Source organism: Myodes glareolus, chromosome 3, assembly GCF_982192425.1.
Source record: "Myodes glareolus chromosome 3, mMyoGla1.1, whole genome shotgun sequence".
Lineage (NCBI taxonomy): Eukaryota > Metazoa > Chordata > Mammalia > Rodentia > Cricetidae > Myodes > Myodes glareolus.
Genome location: NC_142028.1, coordinates 13,161,169 through 13,182,200, shown reverse-complemented (window position 1 = coordinate 13,182,200; position 21,032 = coordinate 13,161,169). Strand labels below are relative to the sequence as shown.

General features: G+C 38.2%; 1 long non-coding RNA gene across 2 annotated transcripts; it reads left to right on the top strand.

Moving 5' to 3' along the window:
- Nucleotides 1-430: 430 nt before the first annotated feature.
- On the top strand, nt 431-21,009 carry LOC146895341 (uncharacterized). Of its 2 annotated transcripts, XR_015000782.2 has the most exons (4): nt 431-520; nt 4,720-4,854; nt 5,791-5,887; nt 20,835-21,009. It is a non-coding gene; the product is annotated as an uncharacterized LOC146895341 (long non-coding RNA). The 2 variants fall into 2 exon arrangements; XR_015000783.2 differs by lacking the exon at nt 5,791-5,887.
- The last annotated feature ends 23 nt before the right edge of the window (nt 21,010-21,032 follow it).

Genomic DNA, 21,032 nt, shown 5'->3' with positions numbered 1-21,032 from the left:
GGTAGCAAGAAAGGAAAGAAGAAAGAGAGGAAAGTAGAAAGGAAGGAAAGAAGGAAGGGAGGGAGGAAGAAAGCAAAAAAGTCTAAATGAAAAGCAACTTATTGGAAGGTGAAAGGGCAGGACTCCTCAAAACAGCCTGTTCTAACTGAACAAGGCTTGAGGAGGAGGAGAAATGATGAGTCCAGCTTGATATAATGAGCTTGAGCTGTCTTCAGACATCAACTGCGAGGTGTCATATGAGTCTGAGGTATGCGAAGGTTGTGTTTGCATGTCATCTGTCTAGGGGCTGCAGTTGAAGTCAAAGCATAATGATATTTGGTGCGGGAGAATTGTCTGTATTCTGTCAGTCATGTTTTAAATAAACGCTGATTGGCCAGGCAGGAGGTGTAGGTGGGAAAACCAGACAGGAAGTGGAAATGATGCGAGGAGGGCAGGAGAATTCTGGGGAGGAGGAAGCTGATTCCTCCCACTCCTGCCCAGATCACCAAAGCATCAGGATGTAATTTGCCAGCTGGAAAAGGTACTGAACCACATGGCTAAAATAGATCAGAAAAATGGGTTAATCAAGATGTGAGAGTTACCTAATAAGAAACCTGAACTAATGGGCCAATCAGCATTATAACTTACAGAGATTTCAGTGTGATTTTTCTCTGGGACTAAATAGCTGGGGGACGGGGCAGAACAGAAAACCCAAATAACAAACAGGCCCCCTCATGTTACAGATATTGATAAAAGCGTTGTAACAGCTAAACTGTTTTCCCATCCCTTGGACACTTTTTTTTTTTGGAGAAATGTCTGTCGTTGTAACCTTCAGAGAATGATAATAAGTGCCTACTACTACTTACTTTTCTGGGTCATGAAGCTAAAGTAGACCATGGAGGCAAAAGTACTTTTGCTTTTGAGTGGATTCAGATTTACTTTTCAATCCTTCTTACTTTTCAGTCCTTTCAGTTCTTCACAATTTTTCATTCTTTATTTCTCAGATACAGCACACAGGATTATGTATCTGCTGTCCTACCACCTCACTATCATCTTTTATTTATCAGATATTCTATTCTGAAATGCAATCTTTGTAATAGATATAAGAAGTTACTCAAGGTTTTCTTTTTAACTGTTGTGTAAATTCTAATATCTGCTTAGTCCTATGTACAACTAGCTGAAATTGCTCTTCATTTTCCAGGCCAAATGGTATTTAATAAATTTATTAAATGACAATAAGAACATTAAAATATCAGGACTATGAAGCTATTGTTATGAATCTTCTTAAATAATCCTAATATCCCATTCCAGGATGAGCTATTAGCCTACTTCAAAAAAAATCAAGAACCTAGGTAACATCATTTTTCTGTCAAACTGTGAACTTCTACACGGTTCCCTAGAATCTGGAGATCAGACAGACTCCATTGTTGTTACAGCATTGAGATCATTTTTCCAGAAATTTCACTGGCTCCAGTACTTCTGCTCATCAAACTAAAGACATTCTGCACTTAGGACGCCTCAAAATCTTTTGTGTTTTCAACTGAAAGAATCCAAATTATATAGAGAAATATTGCTACAAGATGAGCCTAAGAGCAGTCTTGGTACTCCTTTTCTCTCTAAAATACATAAGTTAAACCATAAAAATGGAGACACATGCTGAGCAAGATATTATAGCAGACTTGATGGACAAGGGCATCTAGAAGTATTCAATTGTAGCTTTGTGGTTAGCATGTTGTAATATTGGCAAGAACACACAACAGTAAAACTCAAAGTGTTTAAAAAAAAAGAAAGAACATGACACCGATATATTTAAGCATCTCATCTATTACACAGGAATAAGTGGAGAGGTAGAATTGATGCTTTTCCTACATATCTCATTAAATGACTATAACTTGGTGTGCTCAAAGTGTTATAGAAGTATTGTGAAAAGTGAGACTTATATTTTCCTGTATTTACTTTTTGTTCACATGAGTTTGGTAGGTACATAACTGTGCCCTGCTTTGGGGGAAATCTCTATTTTCCAAAGTTCCTCACAAAGGCCCAGCAGCCCTGCAGATGTTGAGAAAGACATTGTGAGAGTAAGAATATTCTTTTTAATTCCTTTATGTCTAATAAAACTATTCTTTTAAACTACAAGAGTTAAAAATGCTATGTAGTAGGCCGGGAGAGATAGCTCTGAAGTGTAAAGTGTTTGACAGTTTTTCAGAGGACTTAGGTTCAGGCCCAGTACCAAAGCCATGCATCTCTCAGCTGCTTCCAACACAACTTCACAGACCCTGACACTGTTCTTGCCTTTGAAGGTACTGGCACTTATGTGCACAGACACACACACACACACACACACACACACACACACGGAGAGAGAGAGAGAGAGAGAGAGAGAGAGAGAGAGAGAGAGAGAGAGGAGGGGGAGGGATAGAGAGAGAGAGAGAGGTAGCAAAATAAATGCTTTAAAATGTATATATCGAGTCCGGTTTGATCACATGCTCATTCAGTTCCGGTCCAGCTGGACTTGGTGAGCTCTCATTAAAACAGGCACACTGTCTCAGTGGGTGGACCAACCCCTCCCGGTCGGTCCAGACTTCCTTGCTCATCTCCCTCCTTCTGCTCTTCAATTGGACCTTGGGAGTTCAGTCTGATGCTCTAATGAGGGACTTTGTCTCTATCTCCATCTGTCGCCGGATGAAGATTCTATGGTGATATTCGAGATATTCATCAGTGTGGTAGTGGGGCATGGCCAATTCAGGCACCCTCTACTCTGCTGTCCAAGGACCTAGCTGGGGACATCCCCGTGGACACCTGGGATCCCCTCTAGAACCACACCTCTTGCCAACCCTAAAATGACTCCCTTAATGTAGATAACTTCTTCCCTGCTCCTATAACTGCCCTTCCTCCATCTCCACCCTCCCACTCCCCCAAGCTCTCTCCAGTCTTTCCCTTCTCCCTTCTCTCTCCCCCTCTTCCCTTCCCCCAAGCCCACCCCCACCCCTACCCCCACGCTCATGCTCCCAATTTTTGCCCAGCAATCTTGTTTGCTTCCAATTTCCAAGAGGATCTATATATGTTTTTCTTTGGGTTCACCTTGTTATTTGGCTTCTCTAGGCTTAATGTTCTTTGTTTATGGTTAGAGTCCACTAATGAGTGAGTACATACCATATTTATCTTTTTGGGTCTGAGTTATCTCACTCAGTATAGTGTTTTCTATTTCCATCCATTTGCATGCAAAATTCAAAATGTCATTACTTTTTTTTACCGCTGAATAGTACTGTAATGTGTATATATTCCACACTTTCTTTATTAAGAAGTCATTGATAAGGAACCTTCATCAGGCGATGGATGGAGATAGAGACAGAGACCCACAATGGAGCACAGGGCTGAGCTCCCAAGGCACAGATGAAGAGCAGAAGGAGGGAGAACATGAGCAAGGAAGTCAGAACCACGAGGTGTGTGCCCATCTACTGAGACGGTGGGACTAATCTAATGGGAGCTCACCAAGGCCAGCTGGAATGGGACTGAATGAGCATGTGATCAAACCGGACTCTCTGAATGTGGCTGACAATGAGGGTGGACTGAGAAACCAGTGACAATGACACCTGATTTTGATTCTACTGCATGTACTGGCTTCTTGGGAGCCTAGTCTGTTTGGATGCACACCTTTTAGACCTGGATGGAGGGAGGGCCTTGGATGTTCCACAGGACAGGGCACCCTGACTTCTCTTAGCACTGGAGAGTGAGGGGGAGGGGGAGGGAAATGGGAAGATGGGAGGAGGTGGAAATTTTTAATAAATAAATAAATAAATCAAAATTCACAAAAAATAATAAATAAAAAATAAAATGCATATAGCATTTTAAAACGTTGGGCTTTGTAATACTATAATAGGGATGCCATATTAATTTTTTTGAAAGGATATTGTCTTGTTAATTCTTAAAAATGAAGTATCCATATAGTTTTAGTCTTTACTTAAACTTGTACATTGGTAATCGAAATGATGGGCTGCCTTAGGACTCCAAAATAAGTATATTGAAATCAGTGTCTCTCTTAGTTTTGAACAATAAAAATTAATATCACTTATACTCTTATTAAAAGGTATACCATCAAATGCAGTACTGCTTTATGCCAGCTCTCAGAGGGAGCACTTATATGCTAATATAGCATGTCAAATACTCCTATCTTTTTTACCAGCAACTCTTCCTGAAGATAAAATATAAGCCTGAGTTAGAATTTAAGCTTCAATATATTCTTAATGTGTCTGAGCAAATCAAATCATTTATAAACAACTACAAGGTTACTTATCCTTGTATAAAACAGAGAACATTTTTCCTTCTTTAATATACACACCAACTGCAGTTTCCCATCTCTCCATTCCTCCCAGTTTTCCTCACTACCTCCCCTACTCCAGATTCACTCCTCATCTGTTTCCCTGCAGAAAAGAGCAGCCTTTTAAGGATAGCAACACAACATGGCATAACAAGATGCAACAAGGCTAGGAACAAACCCTCATGGCAAGGCTAGACTAGGCAAAGGGTCATAAGAGCAGGCAAAAGAGTCAGAGACACCCTCACTATGGCTGTTAGGAGTCCCACAAGAACACAACATACACAACCCTAATACATATGCAGAGAACCTAGAACAAACCCATGTAGGCTCCATGGTTGACACTCTGGCCTCTGTGAGCCCTTATAAGCATTGCTCTGTTGATTTTGTGGACATTGTTCTCATGGGATTCTCCATCCTTCCAGCTCCTACAATTCTTCATCCCACCTTCAGCAAGGTTCCTCGAGCTCCACCTAATGTTTGACTGTGGGTCTTCGGAGTTGCTCGCATTAGTTGCTGGGTGAGACCTCTGTGATGCTTACTGGGCTAGACACCAACCTGTGAGTATAGAAGAACATCATTAGGAATCACTTCATTTTATTTTTACTTTTCTCTTTTTGTAGTTGGCTCTACTTTGGTTCTCTAGGCTATCCAGGTTCTGGTGGAGAGAACGCTTAGCTATTTAAGGCCAAGCTTACCAACGAAGAAGATAAAGGGACTTTTAAGTTGAAAGCTATAATTTAAAATTCATAATTACTGATAACACATATACAAACACCCCCACTCCCTAAAGAGTCATAGAAAGTAGATTCTCATCAGGTGTCAACTTCTTTCCACCTCAGTTGTTAAAAAATTGGATATGCTTCCTGACCCCAATCCCAGTGGCCCACCTCCCATATCCATTATTATTTGCAAATTTTCCCTATATCAAACACTGGCTCTGCTTGAAACAATCCACCAAAAAGGTCAAACGATAAGAAAATATTGTGACAAATTAAATGCTGTGGAAAACAGAAATACAAGTAATAAAAAGAACACACGTTTTGTGCAGAAAATTCCCTTTAGCCAAAATAGAACACAGAAACGAGAAAATCAACATCGTAATTACACAGAAAGAAGAGCGCTCAACACTGGCCCAGCCTAGATCTAATTTGAGACTCTAATTGTCACAACTACAAGTTAAGCAGCATTACGCTGTTCATGCTTAATTTACATCTGAGCTGATTATGACGCTTGGCTCTCAATGAGTTTGTTTCGTGTGGACACATCTGTTGATTCTGTTTCTGTTTCACAAACTGCAGACGTGGGTGATTACAGATGTGGTCCTCTGCTTGCAGCTAAGATTTTGGTATCTGTGAAACATTTGTTTCTGTGTCTCCAAAATCTCTTCTGTAATTTCATTTGAGTTATATCCAGTTTTGTTTCTATGGGTGTATCATTTTCACATTGGATTTCTAAGGACTGGCCACAAGGTGGACCCCTTGTTCCTATTGCAGGTGTGCTGAGTTTCTGCTGCTGTGATGAAACACTGACCAAAGGCAACTGGAGAATAAATAGGTTTTGTCAATTTGCAGGTCACAGTCCATCACTGAGGTAAGTCAGGGCAGAATCTCAAACAGGAAATTAAAGCAAAAACTGTAGAAGAAAACTGCTTGCTGACTCACTGACAGGCTCAAGTTAAGCTATGGTTGTTGCTGCTTTTTAAGTTTTATTATTGATTTTTTTTGACATTTATTTGCCTGTATGTGGGTATACCATGTGAATACATGTCTACCAAAGCGAAAAGAGGGCACTAGAAACCCTGGAGTTGGAGTTAGCAGTGATTCCAGACCACCAAGCAGGGACTGGGAACAGAACCTGGGCCTTCTGCAAGAGTAGTAAGTGATCTTATCTCCTGAGCTACCTCTCCAGGCTCATAAGATAGTTTTCTTATACAGCCCAGGCCTTATACCAAGACACTGGTACTGCCCACAGTGGACTGGATTTTCCTGCATCAATTACAATCAAGACATTTCCTTACAAGCATACTCACAGGCCAGCCTGATCTAGATAATCCCTCAATGAGGCTCCCTTCTCTCTGGTGACTCTAAGCTGTGTTACATACAGTTTTAAAGTTAACTAGGATAGCTGAGAACTGCCAATTCTCCTATGTTTTTAAATGGTTTCCTTTACCTGAAAACAAAATCAAAGAATAAAATTAAAAATGTCATCTTTGTGGAAATAGGTTACAATTGTCCTTTATGGCGACAAAATTTGGGTTCAATTAAGGAGAGTAAATTTTTAGCAATACTCATTTTTTGACAGATAGAAGACATATTTTACCCACAGTCCATATTTGCATTAAATTATTTTGAACACTCTGTAAGAATAATATTTGTCAACCAAATATTTATCAAATAAGAATTTCTAAGAAAATATTTCCAGCAGATAATTAACATTGGAGATCCAGATCAAGCACTTTGGTAGTGACATTTCCCCCATTTTCTTCCTTTTTAACTTAGCTTATCTTTGTTTGTTGTCTGCTGCAGATAAGGGATACTCAGGTCAGCAGAATGAATAGGTTTTATTACAAAAAAAAACCTCAGATGTTATCATCTCCTGCTCTGTTGGTTTAATTAGAAATATTGAAATGTACTACAGCCTTGTTAAGCCTAAGACTGAAAAATACCTTGTTATCCACATTCTTAAATTCAACAGCCACCATTTTTTAAAAAAATTAATCATTTTTCACATTTTAATGAGATCAAAGAAAATATGAAATTGTAGCACTTTTATTATTCAGCAAATAACATAAAATGTTTTTAATAAGATCTGATCACATTTGACATTGACTTTCACCTGAGCTGTGGCATTACATTAGATACACAAGGCTCCTGTCTGTGACACCGTGATAGGGCAGCTCCTCTTCCTGTGTTCCATCGAGCTGGATGACAGGTTTGCAAGTGATGGAAAAACAAAAAAATGCCTGCTATTTGCTAAGCAATATTTTACTGCTGTGATCTATTTGAAATGGTTATACATGCCATTTAGTTTCTATGTTTAAGACTTCCATGGATACAATGATAACACTCAGAAAAGAGAGAATGCAGAATCAGAAATTGTATATCACTTCATAGAATAATCAGTTGTTCATAGAACCTAATACCAAACTCCAAACTCAAGGCCATAGCTGATACAGTAATGATGGGGTAAAGGGTAGATTAGTGAATCTACTTTAATCCAAAAACAACTGTTAATCTCAAAATATTTTATACTGGTATTAATTTTAATTTATTGGCATAAATTTAAGGTTAATTTTGTTATACTGTATATATATATATATATATATAATCTTGTTTAAGATATTGCATTTAAGCAGTTCAATTAAATGTAATGTATAATTAAAAAATATAGACTTACAAAAATACAACTAGTCATCTATAATAGTCAAACTTATAGTCATATTAGCTATGTTTTCTGAATATACAAAGATATATTTCAGATAGCTAGGCAATCTTCAAACTCTTCAAAGACCTACAGAATATGGCATTTAAAATGTTTTAATAACTTAAACTTTTCAAGAGAAAGAGACATGCCTGCTCCTGGCAACACCAATATACTTCAAAGAAAATTATGAGCAGCAAATAAATAAATAAATAAATAAATAACTCTTTATAGGGTTTGTTTACTCTCTAGAAAAATCTAGCCATGCGGGCAAAGAAACTTTCCTTGCTTCAGTTGCTGACAGTTACTGCTGTATAAACAATAAAAGTCCAAATACAAATATTGGGATTCAAGCTAAAGATCAGAAAAGCAAAACAGCCAAATCACTAGAGAGACATTTTACCTCTACCAAATCTTCAGACTGAATGGGCAAGATCCCGTCTCCACTAATCCTCAGACAACACACTCCACTGAGTTTTTGTCTCTTTCCCTTTATATTCCTCTCTTTGCCCACCCATCTCTCTCCTATCTCTACCTCCCTAGTGCTGGGATTACAAATGTGTGACTCCCAAACACTGTGATTAAATGTTTGAGCCCCTACCACCTGAATCTCTTCCTGAATCGATCTTGTATGCCTAGGATAGCTTTGAACTCTCAGAGGTAAATCTGCTTCTGTCTCCTGAATCCCGGGATTAAAGTTGTGTGCCGCTACTCCCTGGCCTGTACGACTAAGTAGTGTAACTGTTTTGCCCTCTGATCTTCGGGCAAGCTATATTTATTAAAACACAAATAATAAACCACTATAAGTTACTGTCCAAACTGGACCACTAGGACACAAAAACTGTGACTGCATTGTTAGCATGTGCATATTTGTGTGCACATAAACATATAGAACTATACTTATCCATACACATACAATGTTCATATCCATTCAAATTCACATATATAAACATATACATGTGTGTGTGTAGAATGCAAACCACCATAAATCACTTTTAGTGCAACATGCAATTTACTGGTGAAATTCTTGAAATGAAAATTATGATTACATGAAATCTGAAGCAAATACTTCTAACACTGAGACAGCAATGGAGAATGGATGAAAAATTATCACACTTGGTATAGTTTTATATAGCCATGATTCAATATTTCATCTTAGTGTATGTTTATATTTTCCTCAATGGAAAGGTCTAGAGTACACTAGTAAATTTTTAGGGTAAAAAAAGATAAAATAGACTATTACATATATACTTATTTATTTTTTTATAATATAGCAGATGTTTTTCTGAGTACTTCAATATTTCTTAGCTTTCTACTGTACTTATAAGTTTTTTCAAATTGTCACAAATCTTGAAAAATGAACTTTTGTAGAAATGTCCCATCCCAGTTCTGTTGAATGCTGATCCCCCTCCTATACTTCCCATGTCTTCAGCTACTTTACTTTAAACAGCAATGTTAACTCAATTTTTAAAAGCTTCTCTAAAGTTGTTTAGTTCAGGAATTGTTGCGCCATAGTAAAAATTCTCCTAAGTTCTGCATTTTCATTTAAATCCCAATCACCCATGAGACTCCCTTTCATGACTTCTCCACGGCCATTGAAATTCCATTGTCATCACCTAATGTCAATGAAACTTTGTGGCAAAAATCGAGTTTTATATCTTTTATTTTTATTTTGGATTATGTCCTGTCGATCGGTCCTTTGTCTTGCTTTTAAAATTCACACTAAATTGCAGACTTTCATCTCTGGAACACTGTAGGAGCTGAGATGATGTTTTCGTGTTATTTTCTGTATCTGAGGAAGCCAAATCCTTCATTTCACTTCTCAGAGAGTACGGTTGAGGATTTTAATACAGAAATTATGCTAAATTGAAGGAAACTGTGTACTTTAGTCTCTAAAGCTAAAACTCTTGAGTTATCTCCAGTCTTCTCATTAGCTCTCTTCTGGGCTTCCCAGTGGATTTCTAGCTAGCTTCATACACTCAGGTTCAGGAATGCCCTCAGCTCCTAAGAGGGGCAGGAACCATCTTTGATCTAAGAGTTTTTCTCCCTCCAGAATTTTCCCTGGTGATTTCTACCTCAGCAGATCTTCACTTCCGTCAACAGATTTCTCGTCTATATTTCATCTATATTTTATGTATTTTATTTATATTTTATGGTAGAGAGGACTGCTGACTAGCTGCTAACTGCTGTTTCCCCAATCAAAAGTGAAAGTCACTAACTTAAAAGCTACAAAATAATATATATATATATATATATATATATATATATATATATATATATATATACATATACATATATATACACTAACCACACACAAGGAGATAATTCTCTTTCCTAATTAAAACAATATTATATGTAGCTAATACTTGTGCAAATTCAACAATAGCTACAATATTTCTGAAGTTTTATTATTATAATCTTATACTTCCTTCTGGGATTATCTTCATTTCATATTCATATATATGTATGTGTTTGTATGTGTATGTGAAAATAATATGTACAGTATATATATAAAAATATGCATTGCAAATATAAAGAATACATAATACATGTGAAGATATGTATGATGATCATGTGAAGTATACATAATTCTTATGCTATAACACATATAAATATGTGCATGACATGCAAATAAAAATATACATTATACATTTGAAATATGCATGAAAATACTCATGGCACATATAAATATGCCTAGCACTCATATGAAAATATGTATAACATGTGGGACAATATGCATAATACATATGAAGATATGCATGATATGAAGGTAAGTACAATGGCCATGTGAAATATACATAATAAATATAAAAATATGCACAACACACCTATTAAAATGTGTATTATGCATGTGAAAATACCCACAACACATATAAGGATATGCAATACAGTCAAATGAAAAAACACATAATACATATAAAGATTGAAAACATGTAGGACAAACATGTGAAAATATACATAGCACATGTGAAAACAAATAAAACACTTGTGTAAAACTTACATGACTCATAAAACGTACATAACATATATGAAGACATATATGACAATTGTATGAAAATATAAATAAAACAATATGAAAATATGCATAACACCTTTGAAGATATGCAGAACACACATTAAAACAGAACACATGTACTGTAAGGGTATACATAACAGCCTTGTGAAGCTATACAAATATGTGGTTATCTTTAAAGAAGTGACTTGCAAACGCAGCTATGCAGCTACATCTCCTGTTGGGAAGTAGACAATGCTCCTAGGTGCTAATCATGTGAGAAATCTAAAGGAAAAACAAATGCCTATAATAAAAAAGATGAGTGACTATCAAGTACCAACTACTTTCTTCTAAGTCAGGAAAATCTCAAGCTCAGACTCAGGCACAGAACTGTGTGCTTTTGTCTTTATCAGAGGGCTTTGCTGTTCGTTAGCAGCACGGAGACTGTGCAGAATCGCACTCCAGCTTCTTGTTTCAGTGAAGTCAGACCTAATGATGCTGCTCCTTAAAGTGCAGCCTAATCTGTGTTAATAGAGTGCAGATTTTTATGGAAGCTGTAATAACGACACAGAAATTGATACTGATTTGAATCAGTACCCGGCTTGTTAATTGTAAAGCTTTTTCCATAAAAAGGAAATTATTTAATAACTGAATTTTGCCCATTATGGCATTTTATTAAAAGCTAGTTGAGTGCTCCCCTGGTATCTAAGACGGGACATAAGCACCACTGTGCCTGTGGGAGAACTCGGTCCATGCGCAGAACTTCCAGACAGGATAGCTGGGAGCTCCTGAAGAAGCTCATTTTTTCCCTCCATATTTTGTATATTTAAACTGTGTTTTGAACTACTTTGGATATGGTGAGGGCAGCTTCTTGAGGAATAGAGCAAGAACTAAATATCTCCATGCCCACCCACAAGATTAATGAAGAAACTAGGACTTTTTTCTTCAGCTCAGGTGTTCTGCGGTTCCCTCAGTGTGGAGTCAACAGCACAACTTATTTTTTCCATTATGAATTCAGACAAAATCTCACTGACAAACATCGCCCCATAGTGTAAGATTTTATAAGCAACACCAGAAAAATACAGTCCATTAAAGAAAAGCAGGGAGTGAGGAATAAGAACCGTTTATCTAGAGAAATACCACCTTTCACAATAACCACAAACAGCATATTGTCACTACAGAACCTTCATTCAGCAACTGATGGAAGCAGATGCAGAGATCCACAACTAAGCACTGGACTGGGTTTCTAGAGTACAGTCAGAGAAAGGGAGGAGGAATAATTTGAGCAAAGAGGTCAAGACTGTGATGGGGATACCCACTGAAACAGCTGATCTGATGCAGTGGGCACTCACTGACTTCTGACTGACAGCTGGGGAACCTCCATAGAAGTAAACTAGACCCTCTAAATGTGGGTGACAGTTGTGTACCTTGGGCAGTTTGTGGGACCACTGGCTGTGGAACCAGTATTTATCCCTAATGCATGAACTGCCTTTTTGGAGCTCATTCCCTGTGGAGGGATACTTTGCTCAGTCTAGATAGAGGAAGAAGGGCCTTGGTCCTGCCTCAAGGGATTTAACAGGCTTTGTGACTCAGCCTGAACGTGGGTGGCAGTATCTCTTTGACTAGATATCCCAGCTGAATAAAAGAAGAAAGGAAGGAGAGCAAGGTGAATTAAAGAATTCCTAGTTCCCAGTTTCTGGGCTCAGTGAGACTAACTAAAAGCTCACATCTCACTCTTTGCTACAAGCTACTTCTGACACTGTGACTATCTTGCCTAGATGGACTATGACCTCAAATAAGTCCTTTGCAATTCATTCACTTTTTGTCAGGTTGTTGCAACAAGAAAAATAACTGTGCTAGTCAGGTTGTCCAGGGAACAGAGCTGACAGAGGGGATATGTGTTATAGAGGAGGTTTCACTAGTTTGGCTTCCCATGACAGGTTCTGGGTCATTCAACAATGCCTGTGTACACTGCAGAGACACAGAAGCAGTCTAAATAGGCAAAAGCTAGTACTAAAGGCCTAGAAGATTCCTGAAGAACCATAATCTTAGAGTTTAGTGTCTAGTTTCTTGAGTTCTTTATATATTTTGGAGATTAGACCTTTGTCTGATGAGGGGTTGGTAAATATCTTCTCCCAATCAGTAGGTTGCCTTTTGGTCTTAATGACAGTGTCCTTTGCTTTACAGAAGCTTCTCAGTCTCAGGAGGTCCCACTTATTCATTGTTTCTCTTGTTGTCTGTGCTACTAGGATTCTACCTAGGAAGTGCTCTCCTGTGCCCATGTCTTGTAGACTACTTCCCACTTTCTCTTCTCTCAGGTTCAATGTGGTCAGATTAATGTTGAGGTCTTTAATCCATTTGAACCCAATTAAAAATTGGGGTACTGAACTGAACAGAAAATTTTCAACAGAAGAAGTTCGAATGGCCAAAAGACACTTAAGATCATGCTCAACCTCCTTAGCAATCAGGGAAATGCAACAACTTTGAGATACCATCTTACACCTGTCAGAATAGCTAAAATCAAAAACACCAATGATAGCCTATGCTGGAGAGGATGTGGAGTGAAGGGAAAACTCATCCATTATTAATGGGAATGCAAACTTGTGCAGCCACTGTGAAAATCACTGTGGCGGTTTCTCAGAAAACTGGGAGTCAACCTACCTCAGGACCCAGCAGTTCCACTCTTGGGAATATACCCAAGAGATGCCCTATCATACTACAAAAGCATTTGTTTAACTATGTTCATAGCAGCACTATTTGTAATAGCCAGTACCTGGAAGCAACCTAGGTGCCTCTCAATAGAAGAATGGTTAAAGAAGGTGTGGAACATATACACATTAGAGTTTTACTCAGCAGTAAAAAACAACAACGTCTTGAATTTTGCATGCAAATGGAAGGAAATAAAAAAACGCTTTACTGAGTGAGGTAACTCAGACCCAAAAAGAGGAATATGGTATATACTCACTCATAAGTGAATTCTAGCCATAATTTAAGGACTTCAAGCCTATAATTTGTGATTCTAGAGAAGCTAAATAAGAAGGTGAACCTAAAGAAAATCATATAGTTATCCTCCTGGATATTTAAGTAGACAAGATTTTCAGGCAAAACTTGGGTGCATGGGAGTGGGGGTGGATGTAAGGGGAGATGGGTATAGAGAGGGGAGAAGGGGAGGATTGGGGAAAGCTTGGGGAATGGGATGGGTGGGATGGAGGAAGGGTGGATATGGGATCTGGGAAGTAAATATCAATTAAGGGAGCCATTTCAGAGTTTGCTAGGGACTTCTCTCTAGATGGTTTCCCAGGTCCAAGGAGAGGTCCCCAGATTGTTCCTTGGGCAGCAGAGGAGAGGGTTCCTGAACTGACCTTGTCCCATAGCCACACTAATGAACATTTTGCATATCATCATAAAACCTTCATCTGGCGATGGATGGAGATAGAGACAGAGACCCACATTGGAGCACTGGACTTAGCTCCCAAGGTCCAAATGAGGAACAGAAGGAGGGAGTACATGAAGGAAGTCAGGATCACGAGGGGTGAGTCCACCCACTGAGACAGTGGGACTGATCTAATGGGAGCTCACCAAGGCCAGCTGGACTGGGAGTGTTGAAGCATGTGATCAAAATGGACACTCTGAATGTGGCTGGCAATGAAGGCTGACTGAGAAGCCAAGTATAGGGGTCGTCCTTCCACGCCACCCACATCCCACGAGTTCCATATTGTCCTAGGGGTTAAAGCACAAAGACGCACACTCACAGATACAGAGTTCCAGTCATCCTCAAGAAGAGAATGCCCCTTTATTCAACTAAATCCAGGGTTAAAATACCTTTGGCCCCAGTAAAGGAAAACTCCTCCCACCCAGAGGGGGCTGGGGAAACTGGCCTCTGTGGGAGTTTTTCCCCAGGCAGGTGGTCGAGGGTACAAGGCAATGTCAGACAGGTTAGATGGGCCTTGGTGCCTGAGCTTCTTTGAGGCAGGTTGAGAAACTACCATTTTAAAGTAAAATAGATCCCTCAGGCTAATGTACCAGGCTGTAGCAGAACCAAGGACTGAACTAGCAGGAAGCTCAGCTGGTTAGCGTAAACATTATTTGCATCCAGTATTTTGGCCTCAAGGATCATGGAGGACAGGGTCCCACAGCCAAGGACAATGGCACTGGATTTTTATTCTACTGAATGGACTGACTTTGTGGGAGCCTGGTGTGTTTGGATGTTCATCTTTATAGACCTGGATGGAGGGGGGAGGACCTTGGACTTCCCAGGGGGCAGGGAACCCTGACTGCTCTTAGTACTAGAGAGAAAGGGGGAGGTGGGGAGGGAGAGGTGGGGAGGGAAAAGGGAGGCGTGAAGGAGGTGGAAATTTTTAATAAATAAAAAAGAACCATGATCTAGAGTCAAGGCAGCTGGTCCTGATATCAGAAAAGGATATCTGTGGCAGAAACATAATGGTATCCTCACCAGAACCAAGGCAGAAGAGAAGATATCAAGTTTTGTTTTTTTGAACTTCCTTATATCTGAACCACTATCAGAATGTGTCACTCAATGTAAGGGAGGGACTTTCTCTTAGTTAATGTTTTCTAGAAGTACCAATGAAGACCCAGAGGAATATCTCTCATTGATTTCATATCCAATCAAGTTGGTAACCATGATGAACTGTCATAGTGCACATAAGAGTATATTATGATCATCTGTGCAGAATCCCATGTGGCGGATTCTCTCTCTGTGGGCACTGACTTTGGAATGCATTCTGAAGCTCAGCCTGAAGACTGGCAACTTAGGAACCACACACCTCATTGATCTTTTGGCCACATTTATGTCATCAGCCTGGTCAGCTTTGAGGTGTCGTCTTGCAATGTCATTGACTGGGAATTGCTATTCTAATTTCTATGACAAAACGCTTGACAAAACAAGGTTGGGGAAGAATTTATCTTGGCCCAAAATTTCAGGAGATTTAATGGTCATCCTGGAATATAAGGCATAGTAATGGAAAAAAAATGTTCCAGTTCACTTGGAATTTCTGGTCACATCACGTAAACAGATAGGACATAAAAACTGAACAGAGCAGGTTACCATGGCCTCTCTTGGCCAACATCTGCCATCCAGGCCCCATCGAAGGTCCCATCATCTTACAAAATATCTCCTAGTTTGCTTCAAAGTGTCGCCACACACCAATCTCTTGGAGACATTACATGTTTAAATCATTATTGACAGGGTCCTCTACTACGCACTGTTGATAGGAACAGAGCTGCTTGAAAGATCTTGAGTTCCCATGCTTTCAGTTTGATCCTTTCTCTGGTCCTCAGAGCACCTCAGAAGGTGAGATCACAAAGAGCTTTCAGAAAAAAAAATCTTGATAATCTGGGAAGCATCCATACCTGTCTCTGATTTTCACTATAGTGGTCATGGGCCCAAAGTACCAATCCATGTGAGGTTCTGTACCAATTAGGGGGCAAAAAAGTAATATTACCTTATCCTCCTAAGGTGGATATTTTGTTATGTGATCTACAAGGATGTTGCAGGTTCATCACATTTTGTATCAACTCTTCTGTGGGTGAATAGTTTGTCAGATGGAAAAAGGAAGTATCGGCTAAAACTACTTATTCTGGGCACTTGCTAAAGTCAATTCATCCCTGAGTCTTTCTTCTGTGCTATCTGTCTCTTTAAATTGCAATCTTAATCAGACTTGTGTCATAGATGTTGTAAGTCTGTCTACTCTCTACCATCCATAACTTGCCTATGTGGATGCTCCCCAAAGACCACTTATATACAGTATCTAATATTGCGTCTGTCTTTTTCTCTTCCTGACCAACGTTTTCTATTGTGTTCCTTTATGAAAGTGAAAATCCTCATTTTCCAAGCTGTGGGCAGCTTGTCAACCCTTCCCATATCTTTGTCATATGATCACACATCACCCTTCCTAATATAACCACTGCCTCTTTTGTACAGAGAAAATATCCTTTGTGTTTTACATTTTATGTTTATTTGTTTCTTTTTTTCTGAGCAGGTAGTTTCTGTCAAATAATTAAAAAGTTGATTGTGTGTGCAGGCACGTGTGTGTATGCACACACTGGCTGTGTGTGCGCACTGTGGGTATGTGTCTGTATACAGATGGAGAAGAGGGATCAGAGGAAATTATTTGTATGTATATGATTTTTTAAAACTCTTAAAAGTAAAAATCAGTAAGATTTGTTGCTGGTTCCACATTTGATAGATATAAGGATGAAGATAAAAATCATGATAGGCTGTTGAATGGTTATCTGTTTGTAGTTTGGCTTCAAATATATGACTCTAAAATCTAAAATAGATACATCACCCAGTGTAGTTCAGATAATTGATTCATAAGTCTGCTACATCAGGCAGGTTTTGATGATATCTTTATAAATAGGCCCCAGCTTTCAAATGCCTGATGCTATCTCCAATACTGACATGAAAGGCATTTAGAGGGTGGAATGTGCTACCAATATATCGTGAATTCTAGACACAGATCAGGAGGTCCATTAACTGCTTAATGCATAAAGATCCATTGTCTCTGAAAGGACACAAATTGAACAATAATGCAAGGAATGCATTTATAATTATGTTTTAAATAGGGAATGTGAAATAAGATTTCAACTTCTGAGAAATAAAAGTATGAGCCAATTTAAGATGCTTAGAACAAAATAAAAGTGAAAACACACTTAAGGGTTAGAAAGTCTAAGACAAAGCCATGAGGGAAGCCTGATAATTATGTTTATTATCCAACGTCTAATGTAGAATCCATACTTTTCAAAATGATCCAATTCAATACCCTTTAATAAAGACAAAGCTGTCCCACAAAATATAATATCCTATAAACTAAAATAAAAATATACCTGTTGTGGGTTAGTCTTTTTGTACACTGTGAAGATGTGTCTTTGCAAAGGTGCCTTTTGACTGCCATAATAAAATGATAAATAGTCAATTGCTAGGCAGGACAGGTTAGATAGGACTTCTGGGAGAGAGATGAACTCGGGGGGATGAATCTAGGCATGTGAGAGATGCCAGTGAGACACAGAGCAAACCAGACATCTAAAATGGAAGAAAGGTTTAAAAAAATGGCAGAATATAGATTAATAGAAACAGGCTAATTTAAGTTCTAAAAGCTAATTGGAAACAAACCTCAGCTAAAGGCTAAGCTTTCATAATAAATGTCTCTGTGCCATTATTGGGGAGAAAGCTTACTACATTATGCCTCAAACTTATGAAGCTCATTTATGAAAGTCTATGGTCAGTGTCCTATTTATACTATAATGTTGAAGGCATTTCCCCTTCTATCAGCAAGATAACCAGGACACCTCATCAGTTAAGTTTGTTCATCGTGGAAGTAGAGTTCTATCCAGAGCAGCTAGTAAAGGAAAGAAAGTAAAAACCACCAAAGCACTAAAGACTTGGTTGTCTGATCCAGATTATATGATAATATTCTGTGAAGACTCAGCAAAAATATCATTGCAAACGTATAATGTTTAGCCAAAGCACTGAATCTCACCCACTGAAACTACAAACAGCAATAGAGCTAATGAAAGACATAACTTAAGAGGAAAGGTCTAGTTTGGATTCAAGACTTATATTGTTAAACTATCAACACTGCCCAAAGTGGTCTGAAAACTAAATGCTGTTTCCAATAAAAATTCCATTCGGGTTCTTTTTAATTATTTGAAATTCATGTGAAATAAAAAAATCTCAGAAAAGTCATAGTGTTTGAGAAAGAAAAAGCAAGTAGTGTTAGAGTTTCCAATTGCATAATATGTCCCAAAGCAAGGCAATTGCAAAATATGGTACTAGCGTAATTGGACACAAGGAATAGGAGAAAGGGCTTGGAAGTAAAAACATACATACACAATCACTTGTTCTTCAGAGATGATGTGGAATTCCCCTCTGTATGCTGTGATTACCATTGATTAATAAAGAATCTGTATTGGCCTGTGATAGGGCAGAGCAGAGCTAGGGAGGAAATACCAAACTGGATGCTGGGAGAAAGAAGGTGGAGTCAAGAGAAGCCATGAAATGAGCAGAGGAAACAGACACAAGCGCCAGACAGAACCTTGCCAGTAGGCCATGGCAAAATGTAAAATATTAGAAATGGGTTAAGCAAAGATATAATAGTGAGCCAATAAGAAGCTAGAGCTAAGAGGCCAAGCAGTTATTTAGTTAATACAGCTTCTGTGTGGTTATTTCAGGATTGAGCAGCCAGGAATAAGCACGCAGCTTAAAACAACACAGAAAGGGCACTAAGAGGTAAACAGCCATAGGGAAAAGGAGCTTTATTCACAATGGTGAGAGATGATCTGGATGGCCAACATGAAACAGGATAAACTCAAATTCATTTTAAATGCTATATTCCAACCTAATTCCAATAGATTAAAAATACATGTTAGACTTCACTTTGTCAGAATCCAAGGAGGAGGCATGGGAGCAAACGCCATGATATTGGCCTTGACAGATCACAGCCCTGACCACAAAACCACAGATAAAGAAACAGACAGAAAACATTACCACATCATTTTGCAAGGTTAGACAGGGCAAAGGAAAGAACAGGTTATCGAAGGATTACAGAATTAGAGATAAGTGCACACAAATCATTTTATGATAAGAGCTCAAGTCAGAAAATATGTAAGAAAAATTGACAACTTAATAACAAATCAACAAAACATACACCTTTGTTAAAAAAAACTAGCAAAGAACTTAAAGAGAAAATTTCAAAGGAAGTTATCTAGATGGTTGTCAGGTACATGGAAAGGCATAGAACGTCACCAGTTGTCAAGGAGATGTAAACCAAGAGATATCAGTTTACATCTGCTCAAATGATTCTTAGAAACACATTTTGAAAAATAATATCTAATGAAAATATCAAAATAATCAGAATGCTTTACACTTAAGATGGGAATGTGAAATGGATTAACTCTTAAAGGACTTAGTATGAAAATTCCTAACTGAAATACTACAGGAACAGCTTCAGGAGAAGTCTGTACTCTCTACTCCTTGCAGAACTGTTCCAATTACCATGCCTGATAGGAAACACATCCATCAACGAGCAATGAGTGAGGAAGATATGGCACTTACAAACAATGAGATGTCACTCAACTTTAACAAAGAATGAGATTCTACTACTTCAGCAACATGGATCATTTTAGAAGACATTGCACAAGGTGAAATTAATCAAACACTTAGGACAAATGTCACATGATTCTTCTGGTTGTAAGGAATCTAAAGAAGCCAAGTTTACAGAAGAAGAAAGGACGCTGGTTGCACTGGGCCACAGAAGCAGGGAAATGGAGAGTAGTACCATGAACGGGAGGTGCCAGTTACATTATGAATGAATCCTACAGGTTTTTCTGTCCCACATAGGCCTTGTGCTTACTTTTTCAAAATTTTAAAAAAAAAGACACTAAAAGGATATATTTCACATTAACTGGCTTTTCAATTTCATGTAAGCTTATATTTTCTGACTGCTGTTTCCCTCCATTCCTAGTCACTATTATCAGTTTTCCTTACTGGTTATGCTTCTTGTTTTTTTTTTCTCCAAAGATTTATTTTTAAAAACTTTGAATCACCATAAAAAAACATATTTACTTCTGTTCTTTTTTATTTTGTTCCAATTTTAGTAACCATCAACTAAATATAATTAGACAATACAATGTTTGTAGCAAATCTATAAATGCATATAAAATAATTTAATTAATATTAAATATAACTTTGTAGCAAATTATCTGAGATAAACTACAATTTACTTTTAACTCTATCAATTATTCCAGACTGCAAAGACAAGACTACATAGTGAAATAAATTTGTGCTTATATACTACTCTTAGCAAATATGTTTTAGCATGTTTGTGTGCATATTCTATGCCAAATAATATAAAATTCAATAGGAATTAAAATTTTGTACAGCTGTAGAGGTGGCTCTGAGGCTATAAGCATGTAGTTCTATTTAAGAGGATGAAATTTTGGTTCCCAGAACTCATGTTGGGCGAATCACAGCACCTATACCTCCCATTCAAGTGGATCCAATGGTCTCTTCTAGCCTCTTGATTCACCTGCATTCATGCCCACACACAAAAGTACACCATTTAAAATAATTAAAGTTAATTAAATGTATTTAAATGTCTCTTTCAGGGGCTGAAGAGATGGCTCAGTGGTTAAGAGCACTTGACTGCTTTTCAGAAGACCTGAATTTTATTCCCAGCAAGCCATATGATGACCCACAATCATCTGTAATGGGATTGGATTCCTTCTTCTGGTGTGCATAAAAAAAGAGCTCCTGTAAATATAAAATACATTGTAACATGAGGGTCTGCTTGTTGGGGTTTCTGT